The sequence below is a fragment of the Panthera pardus genome, unplaced genomic scaffold (genome assembly GCF_024362965.1).
Source record: "Panthera pardus isolate Hobbes unplaced genomic scaffold, ASM2436296v1 HiC_scaffold_13, whole genome shotgun sequence".
NCBI classification, from domain to species: Eukaryota; Metazoa; Chordata; class Mammalia; order Carnivora; family Felidae; genus Panthera; species Panthera pardus.
The window spans coordinates 190,673,035-190,697,987 of record NW_026526688.1 but is presented as its reverse complement, the minus strand read 5'-3'; positions in this window follow the sequence as shown (position 1 = coordinate 190,697,987).

Sequence of the window (24,953 nt, the reverse complement as noted above, 5' to 3'; positions counted from 1 at the left end):
TACAGTTGACCCTGACCAACACAGCAGTTAAGGGCACTGAACCCCTTGAACCCCCAGCCCAAATTGGCATATAACTTTTGACTTCTCCCCAAATTAGTTACTAATAGCCTACTGTTGACCAGAAGCCTTACTGATAACGAATAGTTGACTAACACATATTTTGTATGTTATCTGTATTACGTATTATTTTCTTACAATAAACTACAGAAAAGAAAATGCTATTAAGAAAATCAAAAGGAGGGGCGCCTTGGTGGCTCAGTTGGTTAAGCGGCTGACTTCGGCTCAGGTCATGATCTCGCGGTCCGTGAGTTCGAGCCCCGCGTTGGGCTCTGTGCTGACAGCTCAGAGCCTGGAGCCTGTTTCAGATTCTGTGTCTCCCTCTCTCTGACCCTCCCCCGTTCATGCTCTGTCTCTCTCTGTCTCAAAAATAAATAAACGTTAAAAAAAAAAAAAAGAAAATCAAAAGGAAGAGAAAATACATTTACGGTACTGTATTGTATTTATTGAAAAAAGCATGTATCAGTGAACCCATGCAGTTCAAACCTGTGTTGATCAAGGGTCAACTGTAGTTTGAAAATATAATCCTTTTGTCACATAGGGAGCAATTAAAATATATACAAATAAATATATTTTATTTTATTTGATCATTAAATTTTACTGAAGATATAGCATGTGCTATATTATACTGGCAACTGACATCTGTTAAAACAAGCTTCCAGAATGGCAGTTTGGCTTAGGTAATTCTGTGAAAGAGGTTCAATATCTGTTTTCTGGATGATTCCCCAATAAAAATATCTTGGCAAATTATAACATACAGGCTTTCAATTTGCTTTTGATTAGTTAAAATTGAACTGCAAATTTTCAGATATCAAGAGAATACAGTGTTTTTTGTTCTATACTTTGCAACTTGCATTATGCACATATTTACTAAGCTGCAATATTTTTTGAGAACAGGTAATATATTTTCTTAATTTTTTTTCTCACTATACTTATGCCAAAGCCTTGCATTTTGGAGGGAGTAAAAAATTTATACCACTCATAGATAACCATGGTTATCTTTTGCATATTTGGGTTTTATATTTCACATTCAGGGAAATTGTTTTTCCTGGAATTAGATCGTGACATTGAGTGCCTAAGTGTACATACATATCAACTATGGTTTGTAGGAGAATATAGCTCCGCTGTTTAAATGGAAGATTTGTGTTTAGGCTTTCTGTAAGAGCAGTGGGTATACCCAGTGAAGGCATTTAGAGAATAACAGGATTGTAGAGCTGGAAAGAATGTTGGGACCCTATAATCCAGTTTCTTCCTTTTATAGTTGAGGAAACTGAAAACCAGGGGTGTCAGCAACTTGTCTAAAATCACATTGCTGGTTAGAAGCAAGACTAGAGCTAGGATCCATGACTCCTCATTCTTCTTTTAATACTTTGTCAGAGGAAAGGGATAATATGCTCTAGGAATTTTGCTTTCCTGTCATAGAAAGTAGCGCTTAGAAAATCGGGATGAATGGATAGTTAATCTGCCCTTTGTCTCGAAAAGAAATGCATTTAGCAAAAATTTTCATGAGTCTTTTAACTGAATCTGTTAATATGAATCTGTAGTGAGTAGAGGTACGTATCTTTTAGTTTTACTAAAAATAATAAATTTCCCTGGTTAAAATAGTACGCATTCATTATAGACATTAGTAACATACAAAAACCATGAAAATAAAAATTACCCACCACTTTACCATGCTTGGACAACCATTGTTAGCTTATAGATATTCGGCTTCTAATTTTATGTAATATGTATATATATGAGAATATGTATGTGTATAAAATGTATATATAGTATAGATTGTATATAAACATATGTTAAATTTAATATATATCAATACAAACCTATATTATATATTTTATGTACATAGAGTTAACATTGACTTAATTGGGATCATAGGAAAAAAATTTTTTTAACATTTATAAATGTGTAGGAAAATGTTCTTTTTTAATTCCTTATCTGACTTTGTTTAACTTTAGAATTATTTCATCGTTTGGTAAAACTCACTTTGGGCATAATGATTTTTGGGGGGTTGATTTTTACCTACTAACTCACTTTCTTAAAACTAGAGATTTATTCAATATTTCTATTTCTTCTTGAGTCACTTTTGATATGTGATGGTTTCCAAATATATTAGCATAAATTTGTTCATAATCTATTTTTGAAATGTTTTATCTCTAGTTTTATCCTATTTTCATTCCTAATATCTTTAAATTTTTTGTCTCATTTATCTTATTTACTTTTGGATCAAACTTGTCAGATGAAGGTCAGTTTTATTAGATGTCTCAAAGACCCAGCTCTGGTGGAGATAGATATATGCCACCTAGATCCTTCTTTTAGGAAGTCCTTTTTATGCCAGCTTCCTGGGGTGCTATCTATCAGTGGACAGCCTCCAGCTGTCTGTGCTTTCAGGAGTGCCTCAGCTACAGAGAACCACTGCGTTCCTTATCCTTGGGCTCACTTACAATGAATGACTGAGGCTGGGATATAAAGGCCAGCTATTTTTGTCCAGTGTGGGGCAATTTTAATGGCTCAATTCATATTCAGAGCTCCCTGCAGGTTCAGCTGAGGTTCTTGGACTTGTATTCCACATGAACTTTCACCCTCTGCTTCCTTTCCCTGTCTTCCACAGGTGTTAATCTCAAGAACACTTCCTAATGAACATCCTGAACACTAACCTCTGTCTCATGATCAGCTTTTTGAAGAACCCAAACTTCAGCAGTTGGTATAAGAATAGGCCAAGAAAGCTGGCAATAAGATGGGGGTTTTGGAATTGTATCATTTACTGCTTGGTGGGCAATTAGGATCCCAGCACTTGGTGGCAGGAAGAGCACAGATAATCTCTGGGAAAAGATGGTGGTCCAGTTGTGAAAACGTTCACTGGTGGTGATTTGGGGTATTTTGGTACAAGGCAGTGTCCTAGCTAGTGTGAAGTATTATGGGTATTTGTAAAATATGGTGGAAAATATAAGTAAAAAGACAACGGGATTGCCTAGCTATTACTGTGCTCTATTGAAGGTCTAGAAAAAGATGATAGAAGACTGAAGGTGAATAACAGGTAGTTGAAAGCCAAATGTAAAGGCCTGAGAACTTTTTTGGGAACCAGTAAAGAGGACTGCATCTATTTTAAAGGGAGGTTAGAGAAAGCTGAGGACCCAGTCCATAACTTAGAGTTTTTGAGCTCCAAAAAGTCATTAAACTTCCAACCGAGGTTTATGTGCTACACCAAGGTCAGGACCCCTATTAGGAAAGACTCTGACTGTTGGAATGGGGATTTTGGGATTGATACTCCTCCCCTGAAGCTTGATTCCCTGAAACATGTGAGTGTTTAGAAGTAGGACATCCTTCTAATTAGGGTCTGCCCCACCTTTTCTCCTGGCTATTAGCTATATCTAGGGTTATAACTAGGGTTGTAACTAGGCTAAAGTTGCTACATAATCCAACTGGAAATATACTAGACCTGATAAAGAAAGAAAAGACCTAGCCAGATATGTACTAGCAGAAGCCAGGGAAGAATATGTGGGACTGTGTTTCAGGGTACTTGATCAAGGGAGAAATTAAAATTGGGTAAGGGAGAGTTTATAGATTTTAGAACCCTCTCCTGGGATACAAGATCTAACACCCTGGCAAGGACCCCAGGAGATGGTGTAAAGTTCCTACTAGGATGGCTCCTCAAAATATGGAAAAAAGTGATGGCTCATGCTAAATGAGGTCAAAATACCGCTGAATACTGGCCACCTTATAAAAAGGTGTTATTTGGACACAGAAACTGACATGCATAGAGGGAAAATAATGTGAAGACAGAGGCAGAGATTGAAATTGTATTGCCACTAGCCAAGGAGTGTCTGTGACTACCAGAAGCTGGAAGAGGCAAGGAAGGATCCTTACCCTGTGGGTTTCAGAGGGAGCTTGCCCCTGTCAACCCCTTGCTTTTGGGCTTTTCCAGAACTGTGAGACAATATATTTTTGTTGTTCTAAGTCACATGGTTTGTGGAACTTCATTATGGCAGCCCTAGGAAACTAACACAGGCAGTGTCAACAAAAGGTTGATTCCAGAACAGATTCTGGAGGAATACATATATTTGAATCCTGGCCCTATAACTGTTTAGTTGTGTAGTCTTAGTATCTTTACATCTACATCTACATCTGTACATCCTCTCTCATGGTCTTGGTTTCCTCATCTGTAGTATCTGCATTATAAGGTAGTACTCAGTAATGAATGAGTTAGTACATATAAAACACTTAAAACAGTGCCTCACAGGGGCACCTGGGTGGCTCAGTCAGAAGTCGAGCCCCATGTCTGGCTCTGTGCTGACAGCTCAGAGCCTGGAGACTGCTTCGGATTCTGTGTCTCCCTCTTTCTCTGCCCCTTTCCCGCTCATACTCTCTCTCTCTCAAAATAAATAAACATTAAAAAAAAAAGTCCCCATACATAGTAAATGCTATGTAAAGATTAGTTTTTAATATTATTTTTTCCATGTTAATTTAAAATTCAATGTAATTTCAATCAAAATCTCCAGGAGATTTTTTTTTTCAGTAATAAAATTGACAAGCTTCTTTTAATAAATTTAGAATATAGGACAATCCTGAAGAGAAAGAATAGTTTTGGAAATGCAGAAGGGTGCTTGCCTTACCTAATATCAATAATGATTTCAAAGCTTTGGTATACAAGATAGCATTATGTTGGTATTTAGAGCAAAAGCACAATGAAAGATAAGAACAAATTTTGATAGACTCACACATATGGGGAACTTAATACATGATAGCATATTAGTCTACTTTGGGGGGGTGGGCAAGGATATACTACTCCATAAATGATTCTGGGACAAATGATTCTCATATGGAAAAACAATTGATGACTTCTTTACATCACAGAAAGTTCCAAATGGGTTAAAAACTTAATGTGTAGGAAAATACTTTTAGAACTTGTTAGTAAGAAGCATAGCATATTATCTCTATAGCTTCAGGGTAAGTAAACATATCTTGTGTAATATCCAAAACACAAAAAGTTAAGTAAAAGATTGATAAATTCAGCCATAAAAATTAATATAAAATATTATGAAACCATAAAAAGTAGAACTATAAGCCATAAATTGGGAAAGGATATTTTAACACTTAAAATAGGCAGGGTGTTAGAATCTGTATTAACAAATAATAAAAGAACTTCTAAAAAGAGTAAAGACAAGACAATAGAAAAAAGAGCAAGAGACTGAAAGTGTAATTTCACGAAACAGGAAACAAGAATGACTTTTTTTTTTTTTTTTTTTTTTAAATTTTTTTTTTCAACGTTTATTTATTTTTGGGACAGAGAGAGACAGAGCATGAACGGGGGAGGGGCAGAGAGAGAGGGAGACACAGAATCTGAAACAGGCTCCAGGCTCTGAGCCATCAGCCCAGAGCCTGATGCGGGGCTCGAACTCACGGACCATGAGATCGTGACCTGGCTGAAGTCGGACGCTTAACCGACTGCGCCACCCAGGCGCCCCAAGAATGACTTTTAAATCTGTGAAAAGATGTTAAACTTCATCGGTAATCAGAGAAATGAAAGTTAGAACCATATCTAGATGACATATTTTATATCTAACAGTTGGCAATAAAAAATGTGTGACAATAACAATTATTGATGAGGATGTAAAAGACCAAGCTTTTTAGTTATTGTAGGTAGGAATATAAATTGATACAACACTTTGGAAAACAATTTGGGATTATGTTGTGTGGTTTAAGACAAATGTAGACAGATTCTGTGGTGGCTCTCAATGATCCCTACCTCCTGGTACATACATTTTTGTGTAACTTCTCTCCCCTTGAGGTGTGGGCAGGACCTGGGACATGTTTCAATAGAAATATGGACAAAGTGATAAGATGTCAGCCGTAATAGATTACAAAAAATTCTGACTTCCATCTTGCTAGCAGATGCTCTCTTTTACTAGCTTTAATGTTGCAAGCTGCCACATTCTGAGTTGCCCTGTGCTTAAGCTCACATAACAAACAGCTGAGGGTGGACCGACAGCAAGGAAGTGAAGCCATTGGTCAGATAGCATACAAGGAATTGAATCTTACCCAAAAGCACATGAACTTGGAAACATATTCTTCCCCAATTGAACAGTCCAAGGAGACTTCAACCCTGGCTAACATCTTGATTGCAGCTTTGTGAAAGACCCTTGAAGCCAAAGATCCAACTAAGCTGTATTGGGATTCCTGATTCAAGAAACTGTGTGAGATAATAAATGTGTGTCATTTTATGTTGCTAAGTTCATGGTTGGTTATACAGGATAACATTTTTATACAGCAGTGGATAACTAACATAACAAATTTCCCATGACTCACCAATTCCACTCTTAAATATAAACTCTCAGGAAACTCTTGAACTTCTAGAGTAGACAGGTACATGAATATGTGTAGCAGTATTATTTGTAAAAGTAAAGCTATAAACATTTATATAAGAGTCCATAAATAGGATAATGGATAAATAAAATTTAATGTACTTATGCAGTGGAATAGTGAAAAGGAGCGAAGTAAGTGAATGAACCTGATGAAAAGCATATATGAACCTGATGAAGTTTGCAAACAGCATTTAGCAAGACAGGCAAGATGATGACAAATACAAACAGAATGGTTCCATTTACAGTTCAAACTGTGCAAAGCTGAATAATGTATTGGTTTGTAATGTACGTGTTTTTAAAAGGGAATTTTAAACATAAAATTGGGGTAGTTATTTTTGGTAGAGGTATTACAGGAATTAGTATTTCTATAGGAATTAGATTGGGGTGGGGCACATAGTTGGCTAAATAGCTACTAGTAGCATTCTCTTTCTTAAACAGGACTGTAGTTAAACTGATGGTTCATATAATTATAATTTATACATTAGTACATATTTTATATGTGTTTTTTTGTCTGTTTGAAATATCGCACAATAAAAATTGACCCAAGACTCTTTCTATCCTAAAAAAATTTTATAGGGAACTACATCATGATGGGCCCTTCATTTGACTTAGCTGAAAAATGTAGCCCTACATGCTTAAAAAATTGATGAATTCTTGGCTGTCCTATCAAGTATTTCATTGGTAGTAGATACCTTTATCTTTTAGTCTAGAGATTGGGTTTGGGAACATAGTATCTCCAAGACTTTTGTAGGGTTTTTTTTGGGGGGGGTCAGCGATTACTTATAGTTCTTTTTTCCTGAAACCATTATCAAAAAAGACAAAATGAAAGAATATAATATATGCCTAATAGGAATTCAAGGTAGAACTGGAAAGAGGTCATACTGAAGAGATAATGGTTGGGAATTTTCCAGACTTGGAAGACATTAATCCTCAGATTCAGGAAATACAAAAAATCCCAATAATATTAAATAAGACTCAACCTTTCATGATGAAAGTGTAGAATACCAGAGAAAAAATTTTCCGAAAAGTAACCAGAGAGAAAAATCAGATTACTCACAAGAGAAATATTAGAATGAGAGCTATTTCGTGGTAGCAACAATAGAAATTGGAAGGCAGCAGAATATCTTCTCAGAGGAGAGCCTTCAAGATTCCTGGAGGACATTACTATTATTAGTCCAATTATGAACATAAGTCCATGTCTCTACTATAGCACAAAACTTCTGGTAGAAAACTCTGGAATGAGTTAAGACTCAGAGAGTACTTGCTTGACATTTATGACCTATTATTTAAGATTATTAGAGCAGTATATTAGTTTCTTATTGCTGTTATAACAAGTTACCACAAATTTAGTGGCTTTATTTATTTATTTGCTTACTTACTTACTTACTTACTTACTTACGTGAGAGACAGAGACAGAGTGGGAACAGGGGAGGGGCAGAGAGAGAGGGAGACACAGAACACGAAGCAGGCTCCATGCTCAGAGCTGTCCGCACAGAGCCCGATGCGGGGCTTGAACCCACAAATGAGAGATTATGATCTGAGCCAAAGTTGCATGCTCACCTGACTTATCCATCCAGGCACCCCAATTTAGTGGCTTTAAATAACAAATTTATTACCTCACAGTTCTGGGGGACAGAGGTTTGAAATAAGTTTTATTGGATTAAATTCAAGGTGTTGGCAGGACTATATTCCTTCTGGAGACTCTGAGGCAATCTGTTTCCTGCTATTTCCAGCTTCTAGATGCTGCCTGCATTTCTTGGGCCATGGCCTCTTCCTCTGTCTTCAAATCTAGCAATGGCTGGTTAAGATTTTCTCATGCCATATCACTCTGACGTTCCTTTTCTGTAGTCATATCTGTCTCCCTCCCTCTTATAAGAACACTTTGTGTGTGTGTGTGTGTGTGTGTGTGTGTGTGTGTGTGTGTGTATGTGTGTGCATTTTGTTTTGTTTTTACTGGATCTACCTGTATAATCCAGGGTAATATCTCATCTCAAAATCCTTAACTTAATCACACCTGCAAAGACCCATTGACCATTTAAAGTAACGTATTTATAGGTTCTAGGATTCAGACATTGACATCTTTGGGGGACCCTTATTCAGCCTACTGAATAATCAAGCAATGTTCTTTTTTTTAAATTTTTTTTAATGTTTATTTATTTTTGAGACAGAGAAAGACAGAGCATGAATGGGGGAGGGTCAGAGGGAGAGGGAGACACAGAATCTGAAACAGGCTCTGGACTCTGAGCTGTCAGCACAGAGCCCAATGTGGGGTTCAAACTCACGGACCGTGAGATCATGACCTGAGCCAAAGTTGGACGCTTAACCAACTGAGCCACCCAGGCGCCCCTCAAGGAATGTTCTTGAGCATTCAAGATCATTCAGTGTAACACTGTTATAATATGTGAAGAATAGTAGGTGGACAGGGAATCTGGGGGCATTTGTTTTGCCTTGTCACTAAGAATCAGAGTGACCATCACCACGAAACCAGCCCTACAAGAGATCCTAAGGGGGATCCTGTGAGACAAAGTACCAGAGACATCACTACAAGCATAAAACATACAGACATCACAATGACTCTAAACCCATATCTTTCTATAATAACACTGAATGTAAATGGATTAAATGCGCCAACCAAAAGACATAGGGTATCAGAATGGATAAAAAAACAAGACCCATCTATTTGCTGTCTACAAGAGACTCATTTTAGATCTGAGGACACCTTTAGATTGAGAGTGAGGGGATGGAGAACTATTTATCATGCTCCTGGAAGCCAAAAGAAAGCTGGAGTAGCCATACTTATATCAGACAAACTAGACTTTAAATTAAAGGCTGTAACAAGAGATGAAGAAGGGCATTATATAATAATCACAGGGTCTATCCACCAGGAAGAGCTAACTATTATAAATGTCTATGCGCCAAATACCCGAGCCCCCAGATATATAAAACAATTACTCATAAACATAAGCAACCTTATTGATAAGAATGTGGTCATTGCAGGGGACTTTAACACCCCACTTACAGAAATGGATAGATCATCTAGACACACAGTCAATAAAGAAACAAGGGCCCTGAATGATACATTGGATCAGATGGACTTGACAGATATATTTAGAACTCTGCATCCCAAAGCAACAGAATATACTTTCTTCTCGAGTGCACATGGAACATTCTCCAAGATAGATCATATACTGGGTCACAGAACAGCCCTTCATAAGTTTACAAGAATTGAAATTATACCATGCATACTTTCAGACCACAATGCTATGAAGCTTGAAATCAACCACAGGAAAAAGTCTGGAAAACCTCCAAAAGCATGGAGGTTAAAGAACACCCTACTAACGAATGAGTGGGTCAACCAGGCAATTAGAGAAGAAATTAAAAAATATATGGAAACAAACGAAAATGAAAATACAACAATCCAAACGCTTTGGGATGCAGCGAAGGCAGTCCTGAGAGGAAAATACATCGCAATCCAGGCCTATCTCAAGAAACAAGAAAAATCCCAAATACAAAATCTAACAGCACACCTAAAGGAAATAGAAGCAGAACAGCAAAGGCAGCCTAAACCCAGCAGAAGAAGAGAAATCATAAAGATCAGAGCAGAAATAAACAATATAGAATCTAAAAAAACTGTAGAGCAGATCAACGAAACCAAGAGTTGGTTTTTTGAAAAAATAAACAAAATTGACAAACCTCTAGCCAGGCTTCTCAAAAAGAAAAGGGAGATGACCCAAATAGATAAAATCATGAATGAAAATGGAATGATTACAACCAATCCCTCAGAGATACAAACAATTATCAGGGAATACTATGAAAAATTATATGCCAGCAAATTGGACAACCTGGAAGAAATGGACAAATTTCTAAACACCCACACTCTTCCAAAACTCAATCAGGAGGAAATAGAAAGCTTGAACAGACCCATAACCAGTGAAGAAATTGAATCGGTTATCAAAAATCTCCCAACAAATAAGAGTCCAGGACCAGATGGCTTCCCAGGGGAGTTCTACCAGACATTTAAAGCAGAGATAATACCTATCCTTCTCAAGCTATTCCAAGAAATAGAAAGGGAAGGAAAACTTCCAGACTCATTCTATGAAGCCAGTATTACTTTGATTCCTAAACCAGACAGAGACCCAGTAAAAAAAGAGAACTACAGGCCAATATCCCTGATGAATATGGATGCAAAAATTCTTAATAAGATACTAGCAAATCGAATTCAACAGCATATAAAAAGAATTATTCACCATGATCAAGTGGGATTCATTCCTGGGATGCAGGGCTGGTTCAACATTCGCAAATCGATCAACGTGATACATCACATTAACAAAAAAAAAGAGAAGAACCATATGATCCTGTCAATCGATGCAGAAAAGGCCTTTGACAAAATCCAGCAGCCTTTCTTAATAAAAACCCTTGAGAAAGTCGGGATAGAAGGAACATACTTAAAGATCATAAAGGCCATTTATGAAAAGCCCACAGCTAACATCATCCTCAACGGGGAAAAACTGAGAGCTTTTTCCCTGAGATCAGGAACACGACAGGGATGCCCACTCTCACCGCTGTTGGTTAACATAGTGCTGGAAGTCCTAGCATCAGCAATCAGACAACAAAAGGAAATCAAAGGCATCAAAATTGGCAAAGATGAAGTCAAGCTTTCGCTTTTTGCAGATGACATGATATTATACATGGAAAATCCGATAGACTCCACCAAAAGTCTGCTAGAACTGATACATGAATTCAGCAAAGTTGCAGGATACAAAATCAATGTGCAGAAATCAGTTGCATTCTTATACACTAACAATGAAGCAACAGAAAGACAAATGAAGAAACTGATCCCATTCACAATTGCACCAAGAAGCATAAAATACCTAGGAATAAATCTAACCAAAGATGTAAAAGATCTGTATGCTGAAAACTATAGAAAGCTTATGCAGGTAATTGAAGAAGATATAAAGAAATGGAAAGACATTCCCTGCTCATGGATTGGAAGAATAAATATTGTCAAAATGTCAATACTACCCAAAGCTATCTACACATTCAATGCAATCCCAATCAAAATTGCACCAGCATTCTTCTCGAAACTAGAACAAGCAATCCTAAAATTCATATGGAACCACAAAAGGCCCCGAATAGCCAAAGTAATTTTGAAGAAGAAGACCAAAGCAGGAGGCATCACAATCCCAGACTTTAGCCTCTACTACAAAGCTGTCATCATCAAGACAGCATGGTATTGGCACAAAAACAGACACATAGACCAATGGAATAGAATAGAAACCCCAGAACTAGACCCACAAACGTATGGCCAACTCATCTTTGACAAAGCAGGAAAGAACATCCAATGGAAAAAAGACAGTCTCTTTAACAAATGGTGCTGGGAGAACTGGACAGCAACATGCAGAAGGTTGAAACTAGACCACTTTCTCACACCATTCACAAAAATAAACTCAAAATGGATAAAGGACCTGAATGTGAGACAGGAAACCATCAAAACCTTAGAGGAGAAAGCAGGAAAAGACCTCTCTGACCTCAGCCGTAGCAATCTCTTACTCGGCACATCCCCAAAGGCAAGGGAATTAAAAGCAAAAGTGAATTACTGGGACCTTATGAAGATAAAAAGCTTCTGCACAGCAAAGGAAACAACCAACAAAACTAAAAGGCAACCAACGGAATGGGAAAAGATATTTGCAAATGACACATCGGACAAAGGGCTAGTATCCAAAATCTATAAAGAGCTCATCAAACTCCACACCCGAAAAACAAATAACCCAGTGAAGAAATGGGCAGAAAACATGAATAGACACTTCTCTAAAGAAGACATCCGGATGGCCAACAGGCACATGAAAAGATGTTCAACGTCGCTCCTTATCAGGGAAATACAAATCAAAACCACACTCAGATACCACCTCACGCCAGTCAGAGTGGCCAAAATGAAGAAATCAGGAGACTATAGATGCTGGAGAGGATGTGGAGAAACAGGAACCCTCTTGCACTGTTGGTGGGAATGCAAATTGGTGCAGCCGCTCTGGAAAGCAGTGTGGAGGTTCCTCAGAAAATTAAAAATAGACCTACCCTATGACCCAGCAATAGCACTGCTAGGAATTTATCCAAGGGATACAGGAGTACTGATGCATAGGGGCACCTGTACCCCAATGTTTATAGCGGCACTCTCAACAATAGCCAAATTATGGAAAGAGCCTAAATGTCCATCAACTGATGAATGGATAAAGAAATTGTGGTTTATATACACAATGGAATACTACGTGGCACTGAGAAAAAATGAAATATGGCCTTTTGTAGCAACATGGATGGAAATGGAGAGTGTGATGCTAAGTGAAATAAACCATACAGAGAAAGACAGATACCATATGGTTTCACTCTTATGTGGATCCTGAGAAACATAACAGAAACCCATGGGGGAGGGGAAGGAAAAAAAAAAAAAAAAAAAAGAGGTTAGAGTGGGAGAGAGCCAAAGCATTAGAGACTGTTAAAAACTGAGAACAAACTGAGGGTTGATGGGGGGTGGGAGGGAGGGCAGGGTGGGTGATGGGTATTGAGGAGGGCACCTTTTGGGATGAGCACTGGGTGTTGTATGGAAACCAATTTGACAGTAAATTTCATATATTAAAAAAAAAAAAAAAAAAAAAAAAGAATCAGAGTGACCTAAACAGGTTCCTTTATCTCTCTGAGCCTCCCATTCTTCTTCTTTCCTTCATACATTAATTCGAGAAACATTTCTTGACTGTGTTCTATATACCAGGTTCTAATGTAGGTGGTGTAAACTGGCACTTTTCTTGTTCTAAAAGAATAAGTAATATGCTTAAAGGATCTAGTGAGATTCCTGGCATATAGTGAAATTTAATAGATGAAAACTATTATTTTGAATAATACTATAGGTTGGAATAGAAAACCAAGATATTTAATTGAAATCATGTATTCACAAGTTGAGTTCCAGAGAGTATTTGTGTAATTCAGTCACTGAGTATTTTTGTAATGCCTACCGTGTATATTAGGCTATGTGTTGGCGATACAAAGACAAGTAAGCCCTGGTCCCTGTTCCTGAAGATGATGTTTGAACACGAGTAACTCTGTACAAGGTAGAGTGCCATCAACTCTGAGGTGGAAGTGCAGAGGAAGGGTCCTAGGAGAGAAGAGATCGAACCACAGAAGCAGCATCCTAGGGCTGAACCTGGTCTGACTTCCAAAGGCAGAATTCTTGTCCTTACAAAATGAATAGTCTCAAAAAAGGCCAGTCAAGTGTGGGGCTCTGTATTCTCCTTTTCTTTTATTCTCTTGCTACTCATCTTCTTTGGCTCTCACATTACCCTCCTGTTCCCATGTGTGGAATTACTCTTCTTTTGTGCTATTCCTCTCCCTGCAGGTCTATGATCAGGGAGGTCACTCTGCCCTTTGAGATTTGGATCCAAGTGACTGCTGCCCTGTTTTTGTGTTCCCTTGGAAGTCCCGTTCTCTCCCATGGGGTCTTTACAGTGCCTTTGGCACTGACCTCTTTCCTTAGCTGAACTCTATATTGCTTTGTCTTACATTCCATGGTGGTCTTTCTCTTCTTCTTTGTGACCAACTGTATAAATTTATTTTTGTTCTTTTCCAATGGATTTTCTCTAAGCTTCAAGACATTTGTGCTTGACATTGATGCCAGTTTGGAGAATTGAAGAGACTTTAGTCTGTAGCAATACACACACACACACACACACACACACACACACACACACACACAAACCCACAAACCAAAATGGGCTATTTTGAGTACTTTGGCAAGCTTAGCTGTAGGGACTTCTTGTCGCTTTGTTCACAAAGTCCAGTTGCTATTTGTGTTTTTTTGCTGTCTTTTCTCAGATTTTCACTACCAGTTAAATTTCTGTCTGTTTCTAAGGCAGAGAAGATCAGCATTCCCTTAGTGTCTCTTTCTAACTCTTTCTCTCAAGGTCTGTCTTTTCTTAGGCAAGCCTTATCAGAATACTTTTCCTAATCAAATAGTTCTCTCCCTAAGAGAAACCTGGTATCAGTCACTCATTCATCAACATTAACTCATATGTCACCTCTCCAGGTAAATCTTCTGTTTATCTTCCTAGACAATTTACACCCCCTTCCTTTGTGTGCTCGTAATTTATAGCACTTGTTACACCATAATTATTTGCTTTTGTTTCTTTCTCACTTAACTCATGAGCAACACTAGGGAGACACCAAATCTTATTTTTTGTAAAGCCTAAGTTCTTTAAGCCTAGTCCAGAGTGAGATTCAACTGATGGTTGTTGAATGAATACATGCCTACAGGATCAAAGCAGTACCCTAAAACAGTGAGAGGGCCCACGGAATTGTCCTGATCCTTTTCTTAAAACTCAGAGTTCTGCAAATTCAGGGCTGACCCAGGTAGGAAGTCTTGCTTGTTCTTTTTGTCCTTTAGGCCCATTTGTACTTACTTAATAAACTTGTGTGTCAGGAATGTTATATGCGTTACCTCCCACCATCCTTAAAACAACCAAATTATGGGGATATTAGTGTCTCTGTTTAAAGATGTGAGAGCTGAGGTTAAGTTACTTGCTCGAGATCATATAATTACGGGATGGTAGAGCAGGATTCAAACCCAGGTGTGTGTCTTAAGTTCAGGTTCATTCCACTGCATCACATTCTTTACCCACCTGAGTTCTATAGCTGCAGTGCGATCACTTGAATTCCTTTGGGGAGTAGTCTGGGGAATGAAGAGGCTCAGTTATGATACCACCAGAGGGTTGGTGCCATGATGTTCAAGAGTTCCTTATGACTGCTTCTGTCAAGATGATTGGTGACCACTTTGAATGAAGGCCAGACTGCTGACCACTTCTTGAGTTAGCAGGACATTACTTTTTCCTAAAATAACACAGTAAAGTTGGTTGTTTGAGTGGTTTTTTTGGTCTATCTTTACAGCTTCCTTCTGTCTGCTTTGCTTATGACTTCCTGCTCTCACCTGCCATTCAGTTATATTTTAGACATCCCATAGTGGCTACTGTAATACTGGCTCCAACCTACCTGGAGGGTATTGGCAGCCTTTCTCACTGGCAAGTGCTCCTGCTTTATTGACTGTACTGGAGGGGGTCTTAATTAATCTTTCATGATGTTAATCAAATTGCTTGATTGAATGATTAGAGATGCACTATTAGAAGATTAACCGGGCACCCTTGGAAGGATGATTGGGAGTGAGAAGAGGAAGCAGGTAGACAAACCACTAGAACATTAAAGCTGTGGGAAGAGAAGGAGCCAAAGCCTGAGCCAGAGTGGTAGTGGAGGCATAAAGTAAAAGGAAATGCAAGAGGCACTGGGGACATAACTGAGGTGATAGTTGAGGCAGTTCCAAATCCCCTAAGCATATACAAGTCAGGACATTGCTACTTCCTTATAACTCTTTACTTTGATTTTGAATTTGATGGAGCATAAACCTAATTTAATTCAACAGGTATTTGTTGAGTCCATGCTATATGCCCGGTGTGCTGTTGGAAGTTACAAGACCTGCCCTCCAACATCTTACAGTGTAGTAAGTGGTAATAGGTAAAATGGTGACATATGGTTCACCTGAGTTGTGGGAATTGGGTGAAAGCTTTATGTAATTCTTGTCATTTGAGATGGGTTTGGCAGATGGATGTGGTTTTTAACAGGTGGTGGTACAGGAGTAGAGAGAAGGTATTAGAGACGGAAAGAGATTATATGGGGGCAAAAGAGGTGTCAAATTTGGAGTAAATGTGACTGTAGGAGATAACACTGGGATATAGGCCTCAGCCATATTTGTAGGGTGAGGAATTTTATTAACTTCACATAAGAGAGCCATTTAAGAGTTTCATGCTAAGTGACATAGTATGTGCTGTATTTTAGGAAGATTGGAATCTGACAAACATCAAGCCATGTGCTATTAGCAAAAGAATATTGAACTTGGGAGGTAGTATACTTGAGTGCTAGATATTAACTATTTTATTCACTAGTTGAGCAACCTTAGGTCATTTAATCTTTCTGAATTAAGATTTCATCAACAAGAGCAGATGATAATCTCTGAGTACCTCAAAGGTTGTGAGCACCAAATGAGAAGTGGGTGAAAAGATTTAATAATCAAGTAAGAATAAATCAAATTATTGTTAAAGATGGGAGTGGACTCAAAAATAAACAGGTATGAGTTTTAGAGAATATAATCACTGATGTGATAAATAAGAATGTCAGCTGAAATGGCAATAGAGGAAATGGAAGGAAACAGTTTAAAAATAATAATTAATTTCTCCAGACTACCTACTGAAAGGTGTTCTTCCAAGCACTTTGTATACATTAATCCAAAAACCCCATGACGTAGGAACTATTATTATCTTTAAATAAAGGTTAAAAATCTTGCCCAAGTTCATTTCGTTGGCGAGGCTAGGATGTGAACCTAGACAGGTTGACTTGAACCTGGGTAGGTTGACTCTAGAACTTCTATTTTTACTACTATAATACTAACTTTCAATATTGTAGAGGAAGATTTGGTTAGCATGGAGTTTCTGTATTAGTTTTGCTGTTAACACTGTATAGGTAAGGAAGTATTGTGTAATGGTTCAGTGTATGGATCCATGAGCAGACAGTTTGGGTTTACATTCCAGTTCAGCTAGTTTTCTTAGCTCTTTGATCCTTGGTTTTTCCAAAGGGATCCATTTAGTACTTAACTATTAGAGTTGTTGTGAAAGTGATTAGAGATAATTTGGTAAAGCCCTTGCTATAAAATTGCCCAGTTGATTTCAGCCATAATAATTTTTTGTATTCTGAACTGTTTTTCAAAGTCCCACTCTGTTCAGGGTTGTGCTTCCTGTTTGATCTCTCTTGTGTTGTCTTTATGAGTGCCAATTCCATAGTATCCTTAGCAGCTGAATTTCATTGAGAGCTATGTTTTTCAACACATACCCCACACTGCTTTTGAAGGCTGTTGTCTTATTTATTGTGTGGCTTTCTGTCATGTACTTCACCTTTGTGGGTTTTAGGTAGCTCCTGTAGGAAATGTTGCTTACTCTTCTGCAGAAAACTCTGTTGGAATAGAGTCAATGTGGCTTAATCCTGGATGAGAACAGTGGTCAGAAGGGTTATTATGAAAGTGGTTAGAGGCTTTGGTTCCAACCAAGATGGAATGACAGATGGACAGGTCTCTCTCATTTAGGGCTTTAGACCTACAGGAGAAATGATATTGGTTATGAGGGAAAAGACGGAATTGAATAGTGAAAAGAGGCTTTGGAATTGTGCTAGTTTACATTTACTTTGTGAGCCTGTGACTTGATTCCTTTGAGCCTCAGTTTCCCTTTTTTAAAATTGTAAGAGTAGTGATAACCTTATGAAGTTACTGTGAGGAATAAATAAGATAAAGTATAATTGGTCCAAAGCAAAGTAGATACTTAATAAATTCTCTTTTCAAAAAACTTTTTAAATGTTTATTTTTGAGAGAGAGATAGAGTGAGATTGAGAGTGTGGGGGAGGGGCAGAGAGCGAGGGAGACACAGAATCTGAAGCAGTCTCCAGGCTCTGAGCTGTCAGCACGAGCTCGACGTGGGGCTCGAACTCATGAACCATGAAATCATGACCTGAGCTGAAGTCAGATGCTTAACGTACTGAGCCACCCAGGTGCCCCAGATACTTAATAAATCCTATACTTGATTTTCTATTTAGATTCTTAAATGAGGAAAGAAAGTACTGGTGACTTTCATTGTCTTTCCTCACAGTTTCTGTATGACTCAAATGCCACAACTTTGTCCACTGAATCAGGAGACAAGTGTGAAATACAAGTTGGAGAGCCATTCCTGTTCAAAGGTACCTAGAATCAATGAAGCCATTCATCTTAATTTTGATGAAGAAAAGTTATTTTGCAGAGATAGAGCAATTACCTCATTAACCAAGTGGCCACACTTAGTATCACTAATAGTGGGGCTACCCTGACATCATGGGTCTCCTGATGTGATGCAGTAGGACTTCATAGCATCACCTAGGAAGTGTTCTAACTAAAAAGGTTTAAATTGAATGTAATCAAATTTCTATAGCTAACTTCCAGTTTACAAGAAATTAATGGATAGAGGATCAAGATAAATGACACTATAAGGAAACAATCCAGAATGTGGAACATTCTATAAGATAATTGGTCTGGTCTCTTTAAAAAGTTAATGTAATGGGAAAAGGCAAAGTGTTCTAGATTAAGAGAGATCACATAGACATAATGATTAAATGCATGGTATAGATCTAAACAGGGTCCTCAACTGTAAAATAAAAGGAAACAAGTATAAAAATACTTTTGGGACAATTGGTGGGTGAAATGTAAATATCTACAAATTTAAATGTTGGGAAAAAATGCTTGGCATCCTACCTTTTTACTCCTTTACCAACCCTTCCCTTCTCCTACCTCCCCCGTCTCTACCCCAAGGTTTTGAACCAGTCATTTAGTTGGTCTGAGATGGGGCCAGGGCATCAGTATCTAGTAAAAATTCCCAAGGTGATTTTAACAAGAACCACAGCCCTAAAATAACTGGCACCTGTGCACCAGGAGACACACAAAAGATAGTTCATAGCAGCACGCTTTATAATATCACAAAATGGAAACCAAATATATGCCCATCAACAGTAAAATGGATAAATTGTCCTGTTTATAACACAGGAAAATGACTGTTTTAATGCCTGTGAATACCTGGTAGTTAACTTTTTGGTCTCCTTAGGTTGAATTCCCAGTTTCTATTCAATTTACGCTCTTCTAACCCCAGCATTAGTTGTATATTATGACTTTCCTAGACATTGGCATAAGAGTTGACCTCTCCCCTTAATTTCTGTAGATTTCACTTGCTGCTTATCACCTTCTCTAGAGTGAATTTTGACATTCTGCTCATGCGTATAGTTCCCAGCTTCCAGTTTGTGGTTGCTGGAGAATGGGAACTGGCTTGCTTCTTTAAAAGCCATTTGCAGTAATCTGCCTGGAATTTAAAATTTTATGACTTACTCTATCAGTCCATGTGATATTACCCCATTTGAATTTCTCTAACTGAGCTAATGCATAATTAGCATTTCTTTCCACTCATACCTTTGCTTCCCTAATGAGCCGAGAATTATATTTTCACAGTGTGTACTGGAAAGGAAGACATGTCTGGGATGACTTTCTGAGTTGATATTTCTTTCTGTAAACTCCCACTTTGCTGTTTCTGTTATCATTTAAAAAATTTTCCTGTTGCCGATGAAAATACAAATTTTAATAAACTTACCAGGTTTTCAGTTCCTCATAAACCCAAGTTCCAGCATTCTGACCTTCACTATCAACTTAATTAACTGGGCCTCTCCTAATGAAAGTAACAGTGTTGTTTTATTTCTTACTGTTGAGATGTGTTAATGACTCATCAGCAGGGTATTAATGTTCATTTTCATCCAACAAGGACTGAAGATACACCTTTCACAGTTTATTAATTTTAAGGTTCCCTGGATCAAAATAATCTCTGAGGGTTAGAAGCCTCTTAAAAATTGTAATGCGCTTACTTGGTTTATAATAATTGGAGCCCATGTTTGTTTTGACAAAGGGAGGTATATTAGTCCACAAAGGGATGATGCTGTGTGATCAAGGTAAACACCTTTGTGAGCTTCCAAGGTAATTCCTGAATCTATCACTAATTAAACATTTAAGATTCAGTTGTGTTTACCTCTATTTGAAAGGATAGGTTCTGTGATAAGAACCTTTGGATTTCATTTTTAAAATGGGTTTTAAAATAAAAATTTCATTATTAAAAGTGATAATATTGTGGCCTAAAATAGAAGTGCATATAGAAACCAAGAGGTCTTCATTTTTCAGAACTTTTTCATTTTCCAGGCTTTTCTAAGAGCATAGTACCAGCACTTTTCAGTTAGTGGGTATATTAGTTAGCTTTTGCTTTATAATAAACCATCTTAACATTTAGTGGTTTAAAATGGCAACCATTTCTTTAATTCACAATTGTGTCAGTTAGCAATTTGGATTGGGTTCAGCTGGGTGATTCAAATTGGAGTTCATTCACTTTCCATTGGTCAGTTAATAGGTTCTTTGGGTTGGTTTAGGAAACACCTAAGGTAGGATGGGTGGTTTCTGCTCTATGTGCTTTCCACATATTCCAGGAGTCTAGCGTGGGATTCTTCACATGATGGTGACAGTGGACCCAAGGGAATCCAGAGAGGGCAGGCTCCAGGACACAGGCAGTTTTCAAGTCTCTTCCTAAAGCATGTGTTTGGTGTTGTGCTAATGGCCAAAGCACATCGCATGGTCAAGCTCAGAATGAGTGTGTGTGTGTGTGTGTGTGTGTGTGTGTGTGTGTGTGTGTGTAGGGGGAGCTACCAAGCACAGAGATATGGTGAGGTATGAACAGATCAGGGCTACTATTGTAAATATGCTACCAGAGTGATATAGGAGAAATATTATTTGTCTGACTTATTGTAGACCAACATTTTACCCAGCGGAGTCTAAGGAATAGTGGTTCAGGGAATATGTATACATGGTGTTGAAAGAGGAGTTCTGGGGTTAATACATTGGGGCAGTTTTGGATTAAGCAAAGTGAAAGAAAGAGGTTTCTTTATTGCAGGACTTCTCATAGTCATTAATATACTAAGGGTCATCGTGACTCTTCAAGAGTAGATGCAGAATATCCAAAACTTACTTGACTATAGAAGTTTCTATTTCCCCTCATCTGTCATGGATCTTCTTTAGAGATATGTGCTCTTTAAAACACATTAAAAATGCTACTGTAGACAAATAACAAGCTCCTTGACTTGTCTTTTGTTTTTCATTTCTTGCTTTTGACAAAGCTCTAAACTGTCTAACCTTAGTGTACTCACTACATTTTCTTTCTCTTTTTTAAAGTTTTCATTTAAATTCCAGTTAGTTAACATGCAATGTAATATTAGTTTCGGATGTACAATATAGTGATTCAACACTTGATACAACACCCGGTGCTCCTCACAGCAAGTGTACTCCTTAATACCCATCACCTATTTTACCATCCCTCTACCCACCTCCCCTCTGGTAACCATCAGTTTGTGTCTGTAGTTAGCCTATTTCTTGGTTTGCCTCTCTCTCTTTTTCCCCTTTGCTCATTTATTTTATTTGTTAAATTTCACACATGAGTGAAATCATATGGTATTTGTCTTTCTCTTATTTTGCTTAGCATGATACCCTTAGCTCCTTCCATGTCACTACAAATGGCAAGATTTCATTCTTTTTGATGGTTGAGTAATTATATATAGATACATATACATATACATATGTCTATCTATATATAAAATCACCTCTTTGTTATCCATTCATCAATTGATGGACACTTAGGGCATTTTCATAATTTGGATATTAGAGATAATGCTGCTATAAGCATCATGATATATGTATCCCTTTGAATTCGTATTTTTGTGTTCTTTGGATAAATACCTAGTAGTACAATTCCTGGATCATTGAGTTGTTTTATTTTATTATTTTTATTTTTTTTGAGACAGAGAACGTATGTGTGTGTGTGAGTGGGGGAGGAGCAGAAGAAGAGGGGGAGAGAATCGTAAGCAGGTTCCAGGCCCACTGCAGAGTCTAATGTGGGGCTCAGTCTCATAAACTGTGAATCATGACCTGAGTCTAAATTAAGAGTTGGATGGGTATTGAGGAGGGCACCTTTTGGGATGAGCACTAGGTGTTGTATGGAAACGAATTTGACAATAAATTTCATATATTGAAAAAAAAAGAACTATTCAGCAGGAAAAACGGTTTTGAAACTAGCAAAAAAAAAAAAAAAAGTTGGATGTTCAACTGACTGAGCTACCCAGGTGCCCCTAATTCCATTTTTAACTTTTTGAGGAACCCCTATGCTGTTTTCCAGAGTGGCTATGCCAGTTTGCATTCTCACCAAAGTGTAAGAGGGTTCCCCTTTCTCCACATCCTTGCCACACTTGTTTCTTGTGTTGTTGACTTTAGCCATTCTGACAGGTGTGAGGTGATATCTCACTGTAATTTTGATTTGTATTTCCCTGATGATGCATGATGTTGAGCATCTTTTCATGTGTCTGTTGGCCATCTGTATATCTTCTTTGGAAAAATGTTCATGTCTTGTGTCCATTTTTTAAATTGGATTATTTGGTTTTTGGGTATTGAGTTTGATAAGCTCTTTATATATTTTGGATACTAACACTTTATCAGATGTATCTTTTGCAAGTATCTTCTCTTATTCTATAGGTTGCCTTTTAGTTTTGTTGATTGTTTCCTTCATTGTACATAAAATTTTTTATTTTGATGAAGTCCTAATAGTTTATTTTTGCTTTTGTTTTCCTTGCCTCAGGTGACATATCTAGAAAGAAGTTGCTATGGCCAATGTCAAAGAGGTTGATGCTGGAGTTCTCTGCTAGGATTTTTATGGTTTCAGGCCTCACATTTAGGTCTTTAATCCATTTTGAATTTATTTTTGTGTATGGTATAAGAAAGTGGTCCAGTTTCATTCTTTTCATGTTGCTGTTGAGTTTTCCCAGCACCATTTGTGGAAAAGACTGTCTTTTTGCCATTGGATATTCTTTCCTGCTTTGTCAAAGATTAATTGACCATATAGTTGTGAGTTCATTTCTGGATTTTCTATTCTGTTTCATTGATCTATGTGTCTATTTTCGTGCCACTACCGTACTGCCTTAATCAACACAGCTTTGTAATACTGCTTAAATAGTCTGAAATTATGATGCCTCTAGACTTACTTTTCTTTTGCAAGGTTGCTTTAGCTATTTGGGGTCTTCTGTGGTTCCATACAATATTTGGATTGTTTGTTCTAGCTCTGTGAAAAATGCTGTTGGTATTTTGATAGGAATTGCATTAACTATGTAGATTGCTTTTGGTAGTATAGACATTTTAACAATATTTGCTCTTTCAACCCATGAGCATGGAATGTTTTCCCATTTTTTGATGTCATCTTCAATTTCTTTCATCAGTGGTTTATAGTTTTCAGAGTATAGGTCTTTTACTTTTTTTGGTTAGGTTTATTCCTAGGTTTGTTTGTTTGTTTGTTTGTGTGTTTGTTTATTTATTTATTCATTTAATTTTTGGTGCAGTTGTAAATGAGATTGATCCCTTAATTCCTCTCTCTGCTGCTTCATTATTGATGTGTAGAAATCAACATATTTCTGTATGTTGATTTTGATCTAGCAATTTTTTGGTGGAGTCTTTTGGGTTTTCTATATAGAGTATCATATCATTTGCAAATAGTGAAAGTTTGACTTCTTCCTTGCCGATTTGAGTGCCTTTTCTTTCTTTTTGTTGTCTGATTGCTATAGCTAGGACTTCCAGTACTATGTTGAATAATGTTGGTGAGAGTAGACATCCCTATCTTGTTCCTGACTGTAGAGGAATAGCTCTCATTTTTCCTCACTGAGAATGATGTAGCTGTGGGTGTTTCATATATAGGCTTTATTATGTTGAGTTATGTTCCCTCTAACCCTATCTTGTTGAGGTTTTTTTTTATCATGAATCGATGTTGTACTTGTCAAATGCTTTTCCTGCATCTTTTGAAATGATCATATGGTTATTATCCTTTCTTTTATTAATGTGGTATATCATGTTTTTTCAAATACTTTTTTCCTGATTTGAACTAGGAGTCAAGTTTCAGGAGTAAATGATCTCCACACTTAACCTCTGGGAAGAATTAGCAGTATGTTTTCCATCACTTACTTCAGCGTAGAGATATTTTATTTCAACAAATCTAAAGCAGGAAGAAGAATCTGGATTCTGAGATCTCTATTTAAATCTTGAGCTAGTCCTTTCTCCATTGTGTGACTCTGGGTAAATTTTTGAATTCCTCTGAAATTCTGTTGACTACAATGGTTCTGGTTCTGAAATGTGAGTGCATTTGTCTGCCATGGTCCTTGGAATATAGTAGATGTTTAATACATGATAAGTTTACTATTGCGGAAGGATTCCTGCTTTTGAGGAAGGGAGGCAAAAGCTTGGGGCCTTAGTAAGGATTTAGGTTTGGCCTTGAGCTCTGATTTTGTAGGATTATTACAGAGATATTTTCTTTCTAACCCTCTGACAGGCCAAAGCTTGCTTTTAACCCCAGGACCTTTGAACTTAGTATACCTTCTGCCTGAGATGATGCTCTTTCCAAGGTTTGTGCATGGCCTCATGCCATTTAGGTCATTTCAAAAGTTCATTCCTCAGCCCATCCCTGACCACACTAACTAGGGAAGCCCTTCCCTTCATTTAATTGCTCCCTCCCCAGTTCACATACTATTCTCCAACTGCTTTATTTTCCTTATAACACTTAGAACTTTCTGATATGACTTAATGCATTTATTTGTTTGTATTTCTTGTCTACCTCTATTCAGGTAGAAATTAACTTCTGTGAGATCAGGGGCCTTCTATGCTCATGGCGTAGAATGTGGTCTGGCTTGTAGCAGCAGCTCAGCAAATATATGAGATTGGACATGGAATAAGCAGAGACCAGGCAGGAAGTTCAATCTTGGGGACTTGGCAGGGAAAGTGTCACAATGGGCAGCCCTGGACTTTAGCTCTCTTCTGTGTGGCTCTGG